Source organism: Nematolebias whitei, chromosome 19, assembly GCF_014905685.2.
Source record: "Nematolebias whitei isolate Nwh7 chromosome 19, NemWhi1, whole genome shotgun sequence".
In the NCBI taxonomy this organism is placed as follows: domain Eukaryota; kingdom Metazoa; phylum Chordata; class Actinopteri; order Cyprinodontiformes; family Rivulidae; genus Nematolebias; species Nematolebias whitei.
In genome coordinates this window covers 2,625,882-2,642,076 of record NC_056516.1, presented here as the reverse complement: position 1 = coordinate 2,642,076, position 16,195 = coordinate 2,625,882, and the positions used below count along the sequence as shown (strand labels likewise).

Here is a 16,195-nt window from a genome sequence, read left to right as displayed (position 1 = left end):
GTCCGCCTGGACCCCCACGGCTGAGCAGACAGGAGCGGAGTCCGCCTGGACCCCCTCGGAGCAGGAGATGTGGAGCTTGGCTCCTCTGCGGCAGGCTGCGGGTGCTGCAGTCTCTGGGCTGGCTGTAGGCTCTGGGCTGGCTGCAGACTCTGGGCTGGCTGCAGACTCCGGGCTGGCTTCAGGTTCTGAAGGCTCTGGGACTGGGGCCGAGTCAGGCTCTGGGACTGGGGCTGAGTCAGGCTCAGCACAGATGGTGCCATCCTTACAAATAGGACAGCTAAAGAATCAAGTCATGCATATTTATATCTAAACATCCATCCATCCATCCATTATCTTTACCCGTTTATTCCATTTTGGGTCACGGGGGTCGCTGGTGCCCATGTCCAGCAATCACTGTGCGAGGGGCGGGGTACACCCTGGACAGGTCGCAAGCCCATCACAGGGCCACATAGAGACAAACGAGACAAACAACCATTCACTCCCTCACTCACACCTAGGGACAATTTAGAGTTACCAATCAGCCTAACATGCATGTTTTTGGTCTCTGGGAGGAAACCGGAGTACCCGGAGAAAACCCACGCATGCACGGAGAGAACATGCAAACTCCACCCAGAAAGGCCCCTGGACCGGGGTTTGAACCAGGGACCTGCTCGCTGAGAGGCAGCAGCTCTACCAGTTGCGCCACCGTGCTGCCCTATATCTAAACAGACTTCACTTTTTTCTTAAAAATTTCCATGATTGTTTTATCATAAAAATACAGTGGTGGGGAAACATAATGTTCACCTTCTTTAATTTCAAAGATTTTACCTATCAAGACATAAGAAATATGATTTGTTCTTTATCAGGTTCTAAATAATTTAAATCTGACATGAAGGGAACAAAAACACAAAACATATTCCACCATGTTGTTTAATATACAGGAACAAAACCTAAGTGGAAAAGCTGTTTGTGGAAAAACTAAGTCCAGTCTTGCTGCTTCCACAGGGTTTAAGAGGTCCAGGGTCTGCTGATCACATGTACTGATTAACTGATCATCATCAGTGTGATCACCTCTATAAAATCAGGAGTTTTGTCAGTTTGCACCTTTGAAGCATCCAGGTGTGTGTGTGCGTGCGTGCGTGCGTGCGTGCGTGCGTGCATGCGTGCGTGTGTGTGTGTGTTAACACAACACCAAGAAAGGAAAGACATCAGTAATGACCTTAGAGAAACAGTTGTACTTGTTCATCTATCTGTGAAGGGTCAGAGGTCATTTACAAATTTTCTGAAGTCAAATCATTCTACAGAGTGAAAAATTAATATTACTATATTCTCATTATTCACTTATCATGTATTACAAACAAACAAGAAACAGAGTGAGTGGTGTTCAACTTGTACGAAACAATCAATTTTCATCCATCCATCAATAAAGGTTCAATCTTAGGACCCACCCTCTTCACAATCTACATAAGTAATGTAGGTCAGAGCATCCTTGATGCATTCTTACATTTGTATGCTGATGACACAGTTATTTATTGTTGAGCTAAAGCAGTTGATAAGGGTTTCCAGCTTTTGCAATACACCTTTGACATCATCCAGTCTGACTTGTTCTCTCAAACTTGTACTAAACACCAACAAAACTAAAGGAATGTTGTTTTCAAACAGGAAGTCGGTCCCAGCAGTTCTTTCTTCTATTTAATCTTCAAATGGTGCTCCTATTGAGTTTGTCAATTCTTACAAATACTTGGTTTTCTTGGTTGATTAGCATCTCTCCTTTAAGCCTCATGTTGAAAACTTGGCAAAGAAACTGAAATTAGCACTGGGTTTCTTTTTTAGAAAAACATCCTGTCTAACTCTAGGGGGTGGTGGCACAGAGGCTGGAGAGGGTGCACCTGTGATTGGAGGATCGCTGGTTCAACTCTTGATATGCCAAGATCAAAATGTGGGTGGGATGGGTGGGCATCCACACCTGCCTCCACCCTCATTTGCCCCACTCTGGGCCCTTGAGCAAGATCCTTAACCCACACTATCTGCTTCCCTGGGCACCCTAGATGGCAGCTCTCTGCTTCACACAGAGGGCTGTGGTAGCTCAGTGGTCTGTGGTTGCATCAGGAAGAGCATCCGGCGAAAAAAATAGTTGCAAAGTCTTCGTGCGACTTAGTTTGCTGTGGCAACCCCTGGAGAAGGGAGCAGCCGAAAGAAGTAAAAAATAAAATAAAAAATCTTGTACTGAATAATGACCTGGTAATCAATTTAACATCTACCGCTGTGATCGTCAAAAAAGGGGGGGTGAAGTCGCTATTTACATCAGAGATTCTCTGGTTACTAGTCTTGTGTCCTCTAAAACAATTCCAAACCAGTTTGATGCCTTAGCTATAAACATCACTTTGAATGGAGGCCAGATTTTATCTGTACTGGGTTGTTATCGTCCTCCCTCAGCAACACCTGAGGCTCTGTCCTCCCTGATAGAATTCCTTGGTAATTTTAACATTCAAAGAGATTTGTTTGGCAGAAGATTTCAACATTGACTGGGATAAATCGACCCCCCTCTGTGATAAATTCAAGGAATGTTGCCTGTCTCTCTCACTAGACCAAACAAAAACCGTCCTGAAAAGTCTTCCATCTTAGACCTGTTTCTAACTAATATACCTCACAAATTCCCTGGTACAGGTGTATCCGCTAATATTTTGAGTGATCATTGAGTGACAGTGACTCTCAGAGATATTAAACTTCCACCTTCTAAGCCCAGATTATTTAAAAAAAGGGATTTGAAACATTTTTGTGAACAGTCATTCCTCTGGGATCTGTCTCACTTTGACTGGCATCGTATTCTGTTAACTGATGATGTGAACTCTGCTTGGAACTATTTTCATAATAGTCTCATTTATCGAGGCTCAATGGGATTTACCTGTATAAATAAAGGTTGATTTATTTATTTTGTGAACAAACGTGCTCCTTTTCGTCAGTTCAGAATAAAGGGACGAGACAGCCCCTGGTTTACTCCAGAACTAGCTGACCTCATGCACAGGAGAGATCATCTTTGGGCTGCAGCGAGAAAATTGGACTCAGACACTGATTGGTTGAGTTTTCGACAGATGAGGAATAAATGCACAACTGCTGTCAAAGCAGCAAAATGCAACTATTTTTTATCTCAGACCTCCAAAAACCTAAATGACCCTAACAGATTCTGGAAAATCATCAAATCTCTCTCTCAGGCAGCCCCCAATCATCTGACCTCCCATCACAACTTCTCATTAACTCTGTTCCTGTGTCAAATAAGCACGAGATCCTGAACTGTTTCAACAAACATTTTGTTGCTTCTAGTTCTTTATTTGACACAGTTACTAATGGAAAATCATCCACTTCACTTAATAACCAAACTTCTACAAATCAAATCCCTTTTACAAGTCAATCCTCAGTTAATCACACCTTCTCTTTTTCTCCATTCTCAGTCAGTGAGGTTAATAAACTGTTAAAAGATCTTGATCCTAAAAAAATCTGCAGGTCCAGATGAACTTCCACCTTATTTCTTAAGGCTGGCTGCTCATATCATCACAGTCCCTGTGACCCACATCTTCAATCTCTCCATGAGACAAAACTCCATCCCAGACGCTTGGAAAACAGCCTTTGTTCTTTCTTTGCTGAAGGGAGGTGACCCCACCTCACTGAACAACTATGGACCAATCTCTAAACTCTGCATTTTAGCCAAGGTTCTAGAAAAACTGATAAACTCTCAAATCAAAAATTACCTGGACTCATTTAACATCTTACCTCCACATCAATCTGGTTTCAGGAAACAACACAGCACAACCACTGCTTCACTGAAGGTTCTTAATGACGTTGTTGAAGCACTGGATGCTAAAGATTATTGTGCTGCACTTTTCTTACACCTGTCTAAAGATTCTGACTCTGTGGATCAGAACATCTTGTGTCATAAACTCTCAGAAATTGGTTTCTCAGAACTCACCATTGGTTGGTTCTCTAACTATCTTTCAGACCGGAGGCAATGTGTTCAACATAATGGTACTTCCTCCAGTTATTTAACAGTCAACAATGGTGTACCACAAGGCTCAGTCTTAGGACCCACCCTCTTTACAATCTACATACATAATGTAGGTAAAAACATCCCTAATGCATCCATACATTTTTATGCTGAGGACACAGTTGTTTATTGTCGAGCTAAAACAGTTGCTAAGGCTTTCCAGCTTTTGAAATCTGCATTTAACTACATCCAGACTGATTTGTTTTGCCTCAAACTTGTCCTAAATGCCGACAAAACCAAAGGGATGCTTTTTTCAAATAGGAAGTTGGTCCCAGCAGTTCTTCCTTTGATTGTATCCTTAAATGGTGTCCCGATTGAGTTTGTTGATTCCTATAAATATTTGGGTTTCTTGGTCGACTCACATCTCTCTTTTAAGCTCCATGTGGAAAACTTGGTAAAGAAACTTGAACTTAAACTGGGTTTCTGTTTCAGAAACAGATCCTGTCTAACTCTGAATGCTAGAAAACGCCTTGTATCTGTGACTTTCCTTCCCTCCATTGACTATGGTGACATTATCTACATGAACGCTCCTACAAGCACCCTGCAGATGTTGGATGCTGCAGATGTTGGATGCAGCAGATGTTGGATGCTGTCTATCATGGTGCACTAAGATTCATAACTGGCTGTGATTATCGTACCCACCACTGCACCCTGTATTCACTGGTTAACTGGACATCATTAACTTCACGCAGACTCTCTCACTGGTACATTTTCATCTTTAAATCACTTCTTGGTCTGCTGCCTTCATACATCTCCTCCTACATGTCTCTGTGTGAGTGCAGCTACGGAGTGCGCTCTCAGGACAATATTACCTGCAGTGTTCCCTCAGTGAGGACTGAACTAGGCAAAAGGGCCTTCTCCTACTCCGCTCCTGTTTCCTGGATTATTTTACAAAAAGATCTGAAGCTCTCGACCTTTGACCTCTCTAAGTGGCTTTAAGAATCTGTTGGACTCCTGGCAGGAACCAATGCAGACATGTTCCTGTTTTTAGTTTTCTACATTCGCCTTAGAATCTAGCTGTTTTTTGTTACTTTTCTTTTTTTAGCCATCCTATTTGTTAAAAAAAAAAAATCTGTATGCCTTTTTATAATTGTTTATTGTTGTCGCTGTTGTCCATTGTTGTCATCATTCTTTGTTGAAATCAGGTCTCTCTTGTAAATGAGTCCTCGAGGCTCAATGGGATTTACCTGTCTAAATAAAGGTTGAATGAATGACTAACTCTGAATGCTAGTAAACGCCTTGTAACTGTGACTTTCCTTCCCTCCATTGATTATGGTGACATTATTTACATGAATGTTCCTACAAGAACCCTGCAGATGTTGGATGCTGTCTATCATGGTGCACTAAGATTCATAACTGGCTGTAACTACCGTACCTATCATTGTACCCAGTATTCACTGGTTAACTGGTCACCATTAACTTCACACAGACTCTCTCACTGGTACATTTTCATCTTTAAATCACTTCTTGGTCTGCTGCCTTCATACATCTCCTCCTACATGTCTCTGTGTGAGTGCAGCTACAGCGTGCTCTCTCAGGACATCATTACCTGCAGTGTTCCCTCAATGCGGACCAAACTTGGCAATAGGACCTTCTCCTACTCCGCTCCTGTTTCCTGGAATATCTTACAAAAAGATCTGAAGCTCTCGACCTTTGACCTCTCTAAGTGGCTTCAAACATCTGCTGAGTTCCTGGCAAAAACCAATGCAGACATGTTCCTGTTTTTAGTTTTTTACATCACTTTACAATTTAGCAGTTTTTTTATTTTGTTTTTATATCAATTCTTATATCCTGATGCATGCTCAATAATCCAGGTAGAAAAATCCAAAAAAGTTCAATCTGGTCCTCTGGACATTCAAAAAAACAAAAGCAAAACAAAGCAAAAGCAAAAAAAAAAAAAATCTAGAAACGTTTCGTCTCTCATCCAAGAGACTTCCTCAGTCTGAGGTGCTGTTTTCAGCTCAGTCTCCAGTCAGCCATCAGGTGAAAAGGAGGAACCCAGACCCAGACCAGTGGTCATTCCGTATGTTGAGGGGGTATCAGAGAAACTGAGACATTTATTTTCTAAACATAACGTCCCAGTGGCTTTTAAACCCCAAAATACATTACGGCAAAGACTGGTTCATCCCAAAGATCCAGTCCCCCGGCACAAACAGAGTAATATTGTGTATGTTGTTCAGTGTCAGGAGGGTGATCAGTCTTACATCGGGGAAACTAAACAGCCACTGGCCAAAAGGATGGCCCAGCACAGAAGATCAACATCATCAGGCCAGGACTCTGAGGTCTACACTCATCTCCAGGCCAGCGGTCACTCTTTCAGGGATGAAGATGTTCACATCCTGGACAGAGAGGAACGATGGTTTGAGAGAGGAGTAAAGGAGGCCATCTTTGTGAAAAGAAATCGTCCATCATTAAACAGGGGTGGAGCCTCCGGGTTCAACTGTCCCCCTCTTACAATACTGTGATTGCTAGTATCACTCAGCCCTCTGTGAACAGTAAACAGCCATCAGGTGCTAATGATCCATTGTTAGGCTGATGGTCCTTCTTGAGCATGTGATCAGCTGGTTTTGGTTGTCAGCAGCAAACTGGTTGATCCACTCTGAGAAGGTGCTATTTAAGAGACTGAGCTGAAAACAGCACCTCAGACTGAGGAAGTCTCTTGGATGAGAGACGAAACGTTTCTAGATTTTTTTTTTTGCTTTTGCTTTTGTTTTTTTGAATGTCCAGAGGACCAGATTGAACTTTTTTGGATCAATTCTTATATTTACTTTTCATTTTATATTTTTAATATGATTGTCCATTGTTGTCTGTACCTCACCTGTGTGCTTTGTTAAAACAGGTCTGTGTTGTAAATGAGTCCTTGTGGATCATTAAGACTAACCCGTAGAAATAAAGGTTGAATGAAAAAAATCCCTTATTGTTTACCCGCTTCTTCCGTTTTGGGTCACTGGTGTCCAAATCCAGCTGTCACTGTGTGAGAAGCGGGGTGGGCAGGGCTCAACTCCATCACAGGGACACATAGAGACAAACGAGACAACCATTCACTCTCTCACTCACTCCTAGGGACAATTTAGAGTTACCATCTGTCTAACATGCATGTTTTTGGTCTGTGGGAGGGAACTGGAGTACCCGGAGAAAACCCACACAGCACAGAGAGAACATTCAAACTCTACACAGAAAAGCTCCTGGCCGGGATTTGAACCAGGGTAACCTGCTCGCTGAGAGGCAGCAGCTCTACCAACTGCTCCACCGTGCTGAACTTTGAAGCCAAGAATTATTATTTTTTATCTTGGATTTTGAATCGGGAAACGTGACAGAATGTCCAATGAAATCAATAAAACTTTTGTTGAGGAACCTGCAACCAAGAAAATGTCAGGTATCTGACTGGAAATAATGCATTACCTGAAACTGGCCCTTGGTTTTTAAATGCATTTTTAATGTTGTCATCGTTTTTGTAAATGAGTTTGACACCCCTGCCAGAGAGTCAGTTTAGTTTTTTATAAATAGATGTTTTAAATAACTATGTGAATATTTAATGATCATGGTCTGGATGTGATTATCAATCCCCATAGCTATCTGTCGATTTTCTCTGCACATGTATGTATCTATATTTGTTTCTGAAATAGGAGTTTTAGCAGCTGTTCTTGGATTTTAGTGTGAGCAGTGATCTGAACAAGACAAATACTTGTTGCCACTAAGAATAAACAGGATCATTTCTGTTTTCACCTTGAGCAATTTCAGCAACATGTTTACTTCAAATCTCTCTAATTATCAGAGTCATAAAACCTACAAAAATAACCAACACTACTGTCTTAAGAAAATAACTATGTGCATATTTAATCGTCATGGTCTGGATGTGATCATCAATTACCCTGTTAGCTAATCTGTGGTGTTCATCAGTTAAAAAGTTTTATGGTTCTGGAGAAAATTAGCACATAAGCTTATTCATTTTGCAGTAATCTCTTGGATCTTAACTCCAGGTGATATATTCTGTCGTAAGTGGAAGCTCTGCAGGCTGTGTGGTAATCAGAGGTGCTCCTGTGGGTTATATTATTGATCACCAGGATTGTCTCCATGTAGTTTGTCACTCTATGAATGTAACACCTGATGTAACCTCAGGCCAAGAACTGCCTGGCTTTTATTTAATGAGTAACTTTGCAACACTTGCAGTATGAATAGGGAGTCTTGGACCTAAGGCTGTTTGTTCAGACCAGATAAATAATTTATCACTCGTCTTACTTCACAAAGCACCTTGAAGTGGTTCTTATCAAACGGGGGTGCTGGGGGTGGCATGAGGGGATTGGGGGGTGTAAGAGGTAACAGTCCATTTCCAATGAACATATTTAACAGGTTTGGACCTATGGACCTCTTTTAATGTTTTGCTGTTTTAAATTCAACTTTCACTCAAGCTCAACTGTCATTTTTCTCTCATCTCCTTGTAAAAAGATGATTTAGTAAATTAAATTATATATTTATGCATAACACTCAGCCTAGCCTATACAGGTCCTTCTCAAAAAAGTAGCATATTGTGATAAAGGTCATTATTTTCCATAATGTAATGATAAAAATGAAACTTTCATATATTTCAGATTCATTGCACACCAACTGAAATATTACAGGTCTTTAATTGTTTTAATACTGATGATTATGGCATACAGCTCATGAAAACCCAAAATGCCTGTCCCAAAAAAATTAGCATATCATGAAAAGGTTCTCTAAACAAGCTATTAACCTAACCATCTGAATCAACGACGTAACTCTAAACACCTGCAAAAGATTCCTGAGGCTTTTAAAAACTCCCAGCCTTGTTCATTACTCAAAACCACAATCATGGGTAAGACTGCCGACCTGACTGCTGTCCAGAAGGCCATCATTGACACCCTCAAGCAAGAGGGTAAGACACAGAAAGAAATTGCTGAACCAATAGGCTGTTCCCAGAGTGCTGTATCAAGGCACCTCAGTGGGAAGTCTGTGGGAAGGGAAAAGTGTGGCAGAAAACGCTGCACAACGAGAAGAGGTGACCGGACCCTGAGGAGGATGGTGGAGAAGGGCCGATTCCAGACCTTGGGGGACCTGCAGAAGTAGTGAACTGAGTCTGGAGTAGAAACATCCAGAGCCACCGTGCACAGGCGTGTGCAGGAAATGGGCTACAGGTGCCACATTCCCCAGGTCAAGCCACTTTTGAACCAGAAACAGCGGCAGAAGCGCCTGACCTGGGCTACAGAGAAGCAGCACTGGACTGTTGCTCAGTGGTCCAAAGTACTTTTTTCGGATGAAAGCAAATTTTGCATGTCATTCGGAAATCAAGGTGCCAGAGTCTGGAGGAAGACTGGGGAGAAGGAAATGCCAAAATGCCAGAAGTCCAGTGTGAAGCACCCACAGTCAGTGATGGTCTGGGGTGCCATGTCAGCTGCTGGTGTTGGTCCACTGTGTTTTATCAAGGGCAGGGTCAATGCAGCTAGCTATCAGGAGATTTTGGAGCACTTCATGCTTCCATCTGCTGAAAAGCTTTATGGAGATGAAGATTTCATTTTTCAGCACGACCTGGCACCTGCTCACAGTGCCAAAACCACTGGTAAATGGTTTACTGACCATGGTATTACTGTGCTCAATTGGCCTGCCAACTCTCCTGACCTGAACCCCATAGAGAACCTGTGGGATATTGTGAAGAGAAAGTTGAGAGACGCAAGGCCCAACACTCTGGATGAGCTTAAGGCCGCTATCGAAGCATCCTGGGCCTCCATAACACCTCAGCAGTGCCACAGGCTGATTGCCTCCATGCCACGCTGCATTGAAGCAGTCATTCATGCAAAAGGATTCCCGACCAAGTATTGAGTGCATAACTGAACATGATTATTTGAAGGTTGGTGTTTTTTGTATTAAATACACTTGTCTTTCATTGGTGGGATGAAATATGCTAATTTTTTGGGACAGGCATTTTGGGTTTTCATGAGCTGTATGCCATAATCATCAGTTTTAAAACAATTAAAGACCTGAAATATTTCAGTTGGTGTGCAATGAATCTGAAATATATGAAAGTTTCATTTTTATCATTACATTATGGAAAATAATGACCTTTATCACAATATGCAAATTTTTTTGAGAAGGACCTGTATTTGCTACAAGTTGTTCCAATTCACTTCAAGCTCTGTTCCTCTACCAGCGGCCTGGAGCTTGAAGGTGCTGTTCAGTGTCTTAGCTTCTCTGAACAGAGAGTAGCAAAGAGTGCTCTGATGACACTGGCACCTCATTCATTCAACCTTTATTTATACAGTCCAACATTTTTCAGTCAGGTCATCTGGACAGTTTTTTTTTTTTTTGTGCTGAAACGTTTCGCCTTCGGTCCGGAAGGCTTCATCAGTCAAGGAAACACACAACAAAACTGATTTTTTCCCCAACAGCTTACTCCAAAGTGGAGCAAACCAGTTCTGCTTGTGATAAAATGGTCTCTTTGGTACGCCCTTCCTCCATTGCCGGCCCTCTTCCTTGTTGACAGTCTTGTCAAACTGGTTGAAAACAACAAAGTCCATGCTCAATAATCCAGGTATAAAATCCAACATTTTTCTGTCAGGTCATCTGGACCTGATTATTTATACAGGTTAGTCTCATTGAGCCACGAGGACTCATTTACAAGAGAGACCTGTTTTAAACAAACAACTGAAGGATTTTGGGGTGTTCAAATGACCCGAGCACAAAATTTCAGGAGCACTTCACCTTAGTATAAAAGATTTAATTGAGACAAAGTTAAAGTGTGCAGATATTACATATAATCAGAGTGCAGTCTGAGGAACAAAATCAGAGTGAACCTTGCCTGGTCAATCAGCCTGATGTTTGTTCAACCAAACTTTGTGTCTGAGCGAGATTTATAGGTTTGTCATGTCCCGCCCTTTCGGGTTCAGACAGACTTGTGATTGGATGTCAAAACCTCTTGATGGTCTGAGTGACACCCTGTTCAGCCAGTCAGGAGCAGATCTTATCTCCAGGGTTACTCCGAAGGCCCCAGATGGCCTTGCTCATTCTTTTACTGATAAGGGTTGATTTACGAGCTTTGTTTTGGAACACAGGACACTTACTCTGGCTGTCGTCTGTGTAAAGCTTTAAAACACGTTTTCTGTGTGTCTGAACTATTATTAATGTGAGAGCATAAATACTCCATCTGTTTTAAGTATAAAGTATATGAATGTTTGTGTTTTAGCGTTATTTATGTTTAATCAATGTGTACGCCGTGTGTCACATTGGTGGGCCTCACTCTCAGCTGCTCTGCTCAGATGAACAAAGAAGGATCATTTCCTGCTACACGAACAAGTGTCTTACCTGTCTCTGTTTCCCTCAGAATTATATCAAATGTGAACTTGTATGATTATCCTTAGCACTTGTGAGATTATATATAACATGAAGTAATTAGTGTATGATTATACACGCACACACCTTGTAGAGAATGTATCATTTCACATCATCAGAGAAATGTCAAGGCTTGTCAAAAGATATAAAATATATCAAATCCAACAGAACACAGAAGAGGTACAGACAACAGCAGACAATCATAAAAGCATATACAATGAGAACTAAATAAAATAAATGATATTAAAAAAGAAACAAAAACAGCTACATTATAAATCGATGTAAATGACTAAAAACAGGAACATGTCTGCATTGGTTTTTGCCATGAAATTAACAGTTGTTTAAAATCCCTTAGAATGGTCAAAGTCAAGAGCTTCAGATCTTTTTGCAAGGTATTCCAGGATACAGGAGCAGAGTAAGTTAAGGCCTTTTTGCCAAGTTCAGTCCACACTGAGGGAACATTGCAGATAATCATGTCTTCAGAATGTATGCTGTAGCTGCACTGACTAAGTGACATATAGGAGGAGATATATGAAGACAACATAATGAGAAGTGATTTAAAGATGAAAATGTATCAATGTGAGAGTCTCCATGAAGTTGATGACCAATTAACCAGTGAAAACAAGGTGCAGTGATAGGTATGGTAGTTACAACCAGTTATGAATCTTAGTGCAATGTGATAGACAGCATCCAACATCTGCAAGGTGCTTGCAGGAGCATTCATGTAAATAATGTCACCATAGTCAATGGAGGGAAGGAAATTATCAGTTACAAGGTGTTTCCTAGCATTTAGAGTTAGACAAGATCTGTTTCTAAAAAAAGAAACAGTTTTACTTTCAATTTCTTTACCAAGTTTTTGACATGAGGCTTAAAAAAGAGTTGCAAATCGACCAAGAAACCCAAGTATTTGTAGGAATCGACAAACTATTGGAACACCATTCATATATAAGATGGAAGGAAGGACTGCTGGTACCAAATTCCTGTTTGAAAAAAATATCCTTTTGGTTTTATCAGCATTTAGCACCATTTTGAGATGGAACAAATCTGATTGGATGATGTCGAATGCAAATTGTAAGAACTGAAAAACCTTAGCAACTGTTCTAGCTCAACAACAAACAACTGTGTTGTTGGCATAGAAATGTAAGGATGCATCAGAAATGATCTGACCTACATTACTTAGGTAGATTGTGAATAGGGTGGGTCCTAAGACAGAGCCTTGTGGTACACCATTCTTGACAGTTAGATAGCTGGAAGAAGTACCGTTATGTTGAACACATTGCCTCCAATCTGAGAGATACTTAGAGAACCAACCAATGGTGTGGTCTGAGGAACCAATTTCTGAGAGCTTATGACATAAGATGTCATGGTCCATAGTGTCCAAAGTTTTAGATATGTCTAAATAAATTGCAGCACAATAATGCTTAATAGTAATAGTCCTTAGCATCCAGTGCGTCAATGACATCAAGAACCTTCAAAAAACAGTCACTTTGCTGTGTTGTTTCCTGAAACCAGATTGATGGGAAGATAAGATGTTAAACTTCTTGTTAACCTCGGAGGCCTTGACTCTCCACACCTACTTTATTTTTTCTATCAGTTATTGACATTTCTTGAGCTTCTTGTGCCCCTTTTCCCTGATATTATAGTAACTTGGGACTGCTACATCTATCACTATGGCCTTCTTTTCTTTCTTGTCAACCATCACATGTTGGTTAGCCATCACTTGTTTGTCAGTGTGGATCTGGAAAGTCCCACAGTATCTTAGCCCTTACATTCTCCACCACCCTTGGTGGTGTCTCTCACTTTGACTGTGGAATCTCCAGTCCATGCTCATAACAGATGTTCTTGAATATTATTCCAGCCACTTGGTTATGGTGTTCAATGTATGATTTGCCTGCCTGAATCTTACATCCAACACACACTTTCTTACACTTGTGCTATTGAACCCATTTAGTGAACACCTTACCTCTCTTGAACACCATTTGACCACATTTATCCTGTCTGGATGACATTCCAAAGTACCTTCTCTATATTCATGTTGGGTGGATCAGAGAGAGTCAATACCTTATTTATTTCTGGCATCCAGGTTGATGTCATCCATATAATCAATGTAAAGGTTGATCTTTGTGTGTGTGTTGGTGGGGGTGGGAGGAGGCTGTGGGGTGTGTGTGTGTCCTGTTTGAACTCTAAAATATAATTGATCTGAAACTTTGTCATGTGTTATTCTCAGAATCATCATTGTTTCCTGATGCATGCTCAATAATCTAGGTAGAAAAATCTAAAAAAGTTAAGTCTGGTCCTCTGGACATTCAAAAATCAAAACATAACAAAACAAAAAAAAAAAGTAGAAGCGTTTCCTCTTTCATCCGAAAGGCTTTAGTTTGAGGTCAAAACCAAAAAAAGATTTAGTTAGTAGTTTAGTTTGAGGAGCTGTATTCAGCTCAGTCTCTTAAATAGCACCTTCTCAGAGTGGATCAACCAGTTTTGCTGCTGACAACCAAAACCAGCTGCTCACATGATCAAGAAGGACCATCAGCCTAACAATGGATCATTAGCACCTGATGGCTGTTTACTGTTCACAGAGGGCTGAGTGATACTAGCAATCACAGTATTGTAAGAGGGGGACAGTTGAACCCGGAGGCTCCACCCCTGTTTAATGATGGACGATTTCTTTTCACAAAGATGGCCTCCTTTACTCCTCTCTCAAACCATCGTTCCTCTCTGTCCAGGATGTGAACATCTTCATCCCTGAAAGAGTGACCGCTGGCCTGGAGATGAGTGTAGACCTCAGAGTTCTGGCCTGATGATGTTGATCTTCTGTGCTGGTCCATCCTTTTGGCCAGTGGCTGTTTAGTTTCCCCGATGTAAGACTGATCACAGCCCTCCTGACACTGAACAACATACACAACATTACTCTGTTTGTGCCGGGGGACTGGATCTGAACCAGTCTTTGCCGTAAAACGTCTCAGTTTCTCTGATACTCCCGCAACATATGGAATGACCACTGGTCTGGGTCTGGGTTCGTCCTTTTCACCTGAGGCTGACTGGAGTCCTGTTTGGGTTTCTTCTCTGCTTTCAGGAAGGCCCAGTTAGGATATCCACATTGCTCTAGAGCCTGTCTTGTGTAGGATTTCTCCTTCTGCCTGGCTCCTTAGTTAATGGAGACGCTGTCTGTTCATGTGAGCAGCTGGTTTTGGTTGTCAGCAGCAAACTGGTTAATCCACTATGGGAAGGTGCTATTTATAAGACTGAGCTGAATACTGCACCTCAGACTGAAGAAGTTTTTCGGATGAAAGATGAAACTTTTCTACATTTTTTTTTTGTTTGTTTGGTTTTGGTTTTTGAATGTCCAGAGGACCAGACTTAACTTTTTTAGAATCATTATTGTTGTTGCCTTTTGGCTGTCATATTGTAAAGTTTGCAGATGATACAGAAGTGGTTGGATGCATCACAAACAATGATGAGTCCAGCTACAGGCAAGAGATGGAACACCTGGACAGCTGATGCAGGAAGAACAACCTTCACATCTATGTGTAGAAGACATAGGAGATGGTCGTGGATTTCAGACGGAGCAAGCACCCTCCACCCCACCTCATGAATATAAGAGGATCTGTGGTGAAAGTGGTCTCCAGCTACAAGTACTTGGGTGTGCATCCGAATGTCAACCTCAGCTGGAGCAACAACACCACCAGCCTGATCAAGAAAGCTCATCAGAGACTCTACTTCCTCAGGTGGCTGAGACGAGCTGATCTGGGAAGCTCAGTCCTCACCTCCTTCTACAGGTGTGCAGTGGAGAGCATCCTGTGCTCCAGCATCAACGTGTGGCATGGAGGCTGCACAGCTGCAGAAAGAAAAGCCTTTCAGAGAGTGGTGAAGGCTGCACAGAAGACTGCTGCCTGCCCACTATCACAGACATCTACACCTCCAAATGCAGGAAGAGGGCCACCTGCATCATGAAGGACCCCACTCACCCAGCACACACACTTTTTGCCCCGCTCCCCTCAGGAAGGAGGTTGAGGAGCATTAAGTGTAGAACCACGATACTGAGGAACAGCTTCTACTCTGAGGCTGTTAGACTCATGAATCCCTAATCAGGATAATCACTGTGGGGAAAAAAAAATCACTCTAATGCCACTATGATTAGTGATATGTGCTGCTGATTATCCATGCTGCTGATCTCATTTCATGTTGCTGTTTATTTTATGCTGCTGTGTTCATTTATACCCATCTGCTCTCATAGCCTCATGTCCGTGCTGCTGCTGTTCAGCATATTGTTTTACATTATTAGTGTTTAGTGTAGAGCTATTTCTAACCTGGCCCAAAGCCTGGCCCGACCCGAATTCAGAGCAGGCCGGGCCATGACAATGTGCTGGATGGGCGGGCCGGGTCTCTGTCAGGGTTTTGATTGCGTCAATGCATCAGCCGTGATCTAATTACATGGCAAAATGACTTGCCATAAAATACAAATATATGGCAACATGGCTTGCCATAACTCCACTAGCCACACGTGGCCATTTCACCACGAGCTGACTGGCCTTGAAAGAGGTAAAATAAAGTTAAATTAAGCTTCAGATGGGACTATACTGCCAGGCAGCAATCCATCGCCCAAATGAACGTTCATTCTGCCACTGCACTCAGCAGAAGCGCACAGCCGACAACTCAAACAGATGAGATCCCAAAGCAGGCATGTCAGTGCAGTCCGTGTCTGAATAAATCAGAATGCAGGCAGAAACAGGGTTTTAATGCTCTTTGACAGCCATGAAAGGACAAACACCCCCTCAGCTCCGAGCTTCTGCCCCTTTTATTCAGCCACGCGTCCCTGTGGTAACTTTAGTTTTA

The 16,195-nt window shown here is 42.0% G+C and overlaps 1 protein-coding gene across 1 annotated transcript in view; it reads left to right on the top strand.

Annotated features, from left to right (window-relative positions):
- Positions 1 to 16,195, top strand: part of LOC119426017 (trafficking protein particle complex subunit 9) — a 505,336-nt gene that overhangs the window by 361,103 nt on the left and 128,038 nt on the right. The window lies entirely within an intron of this gene.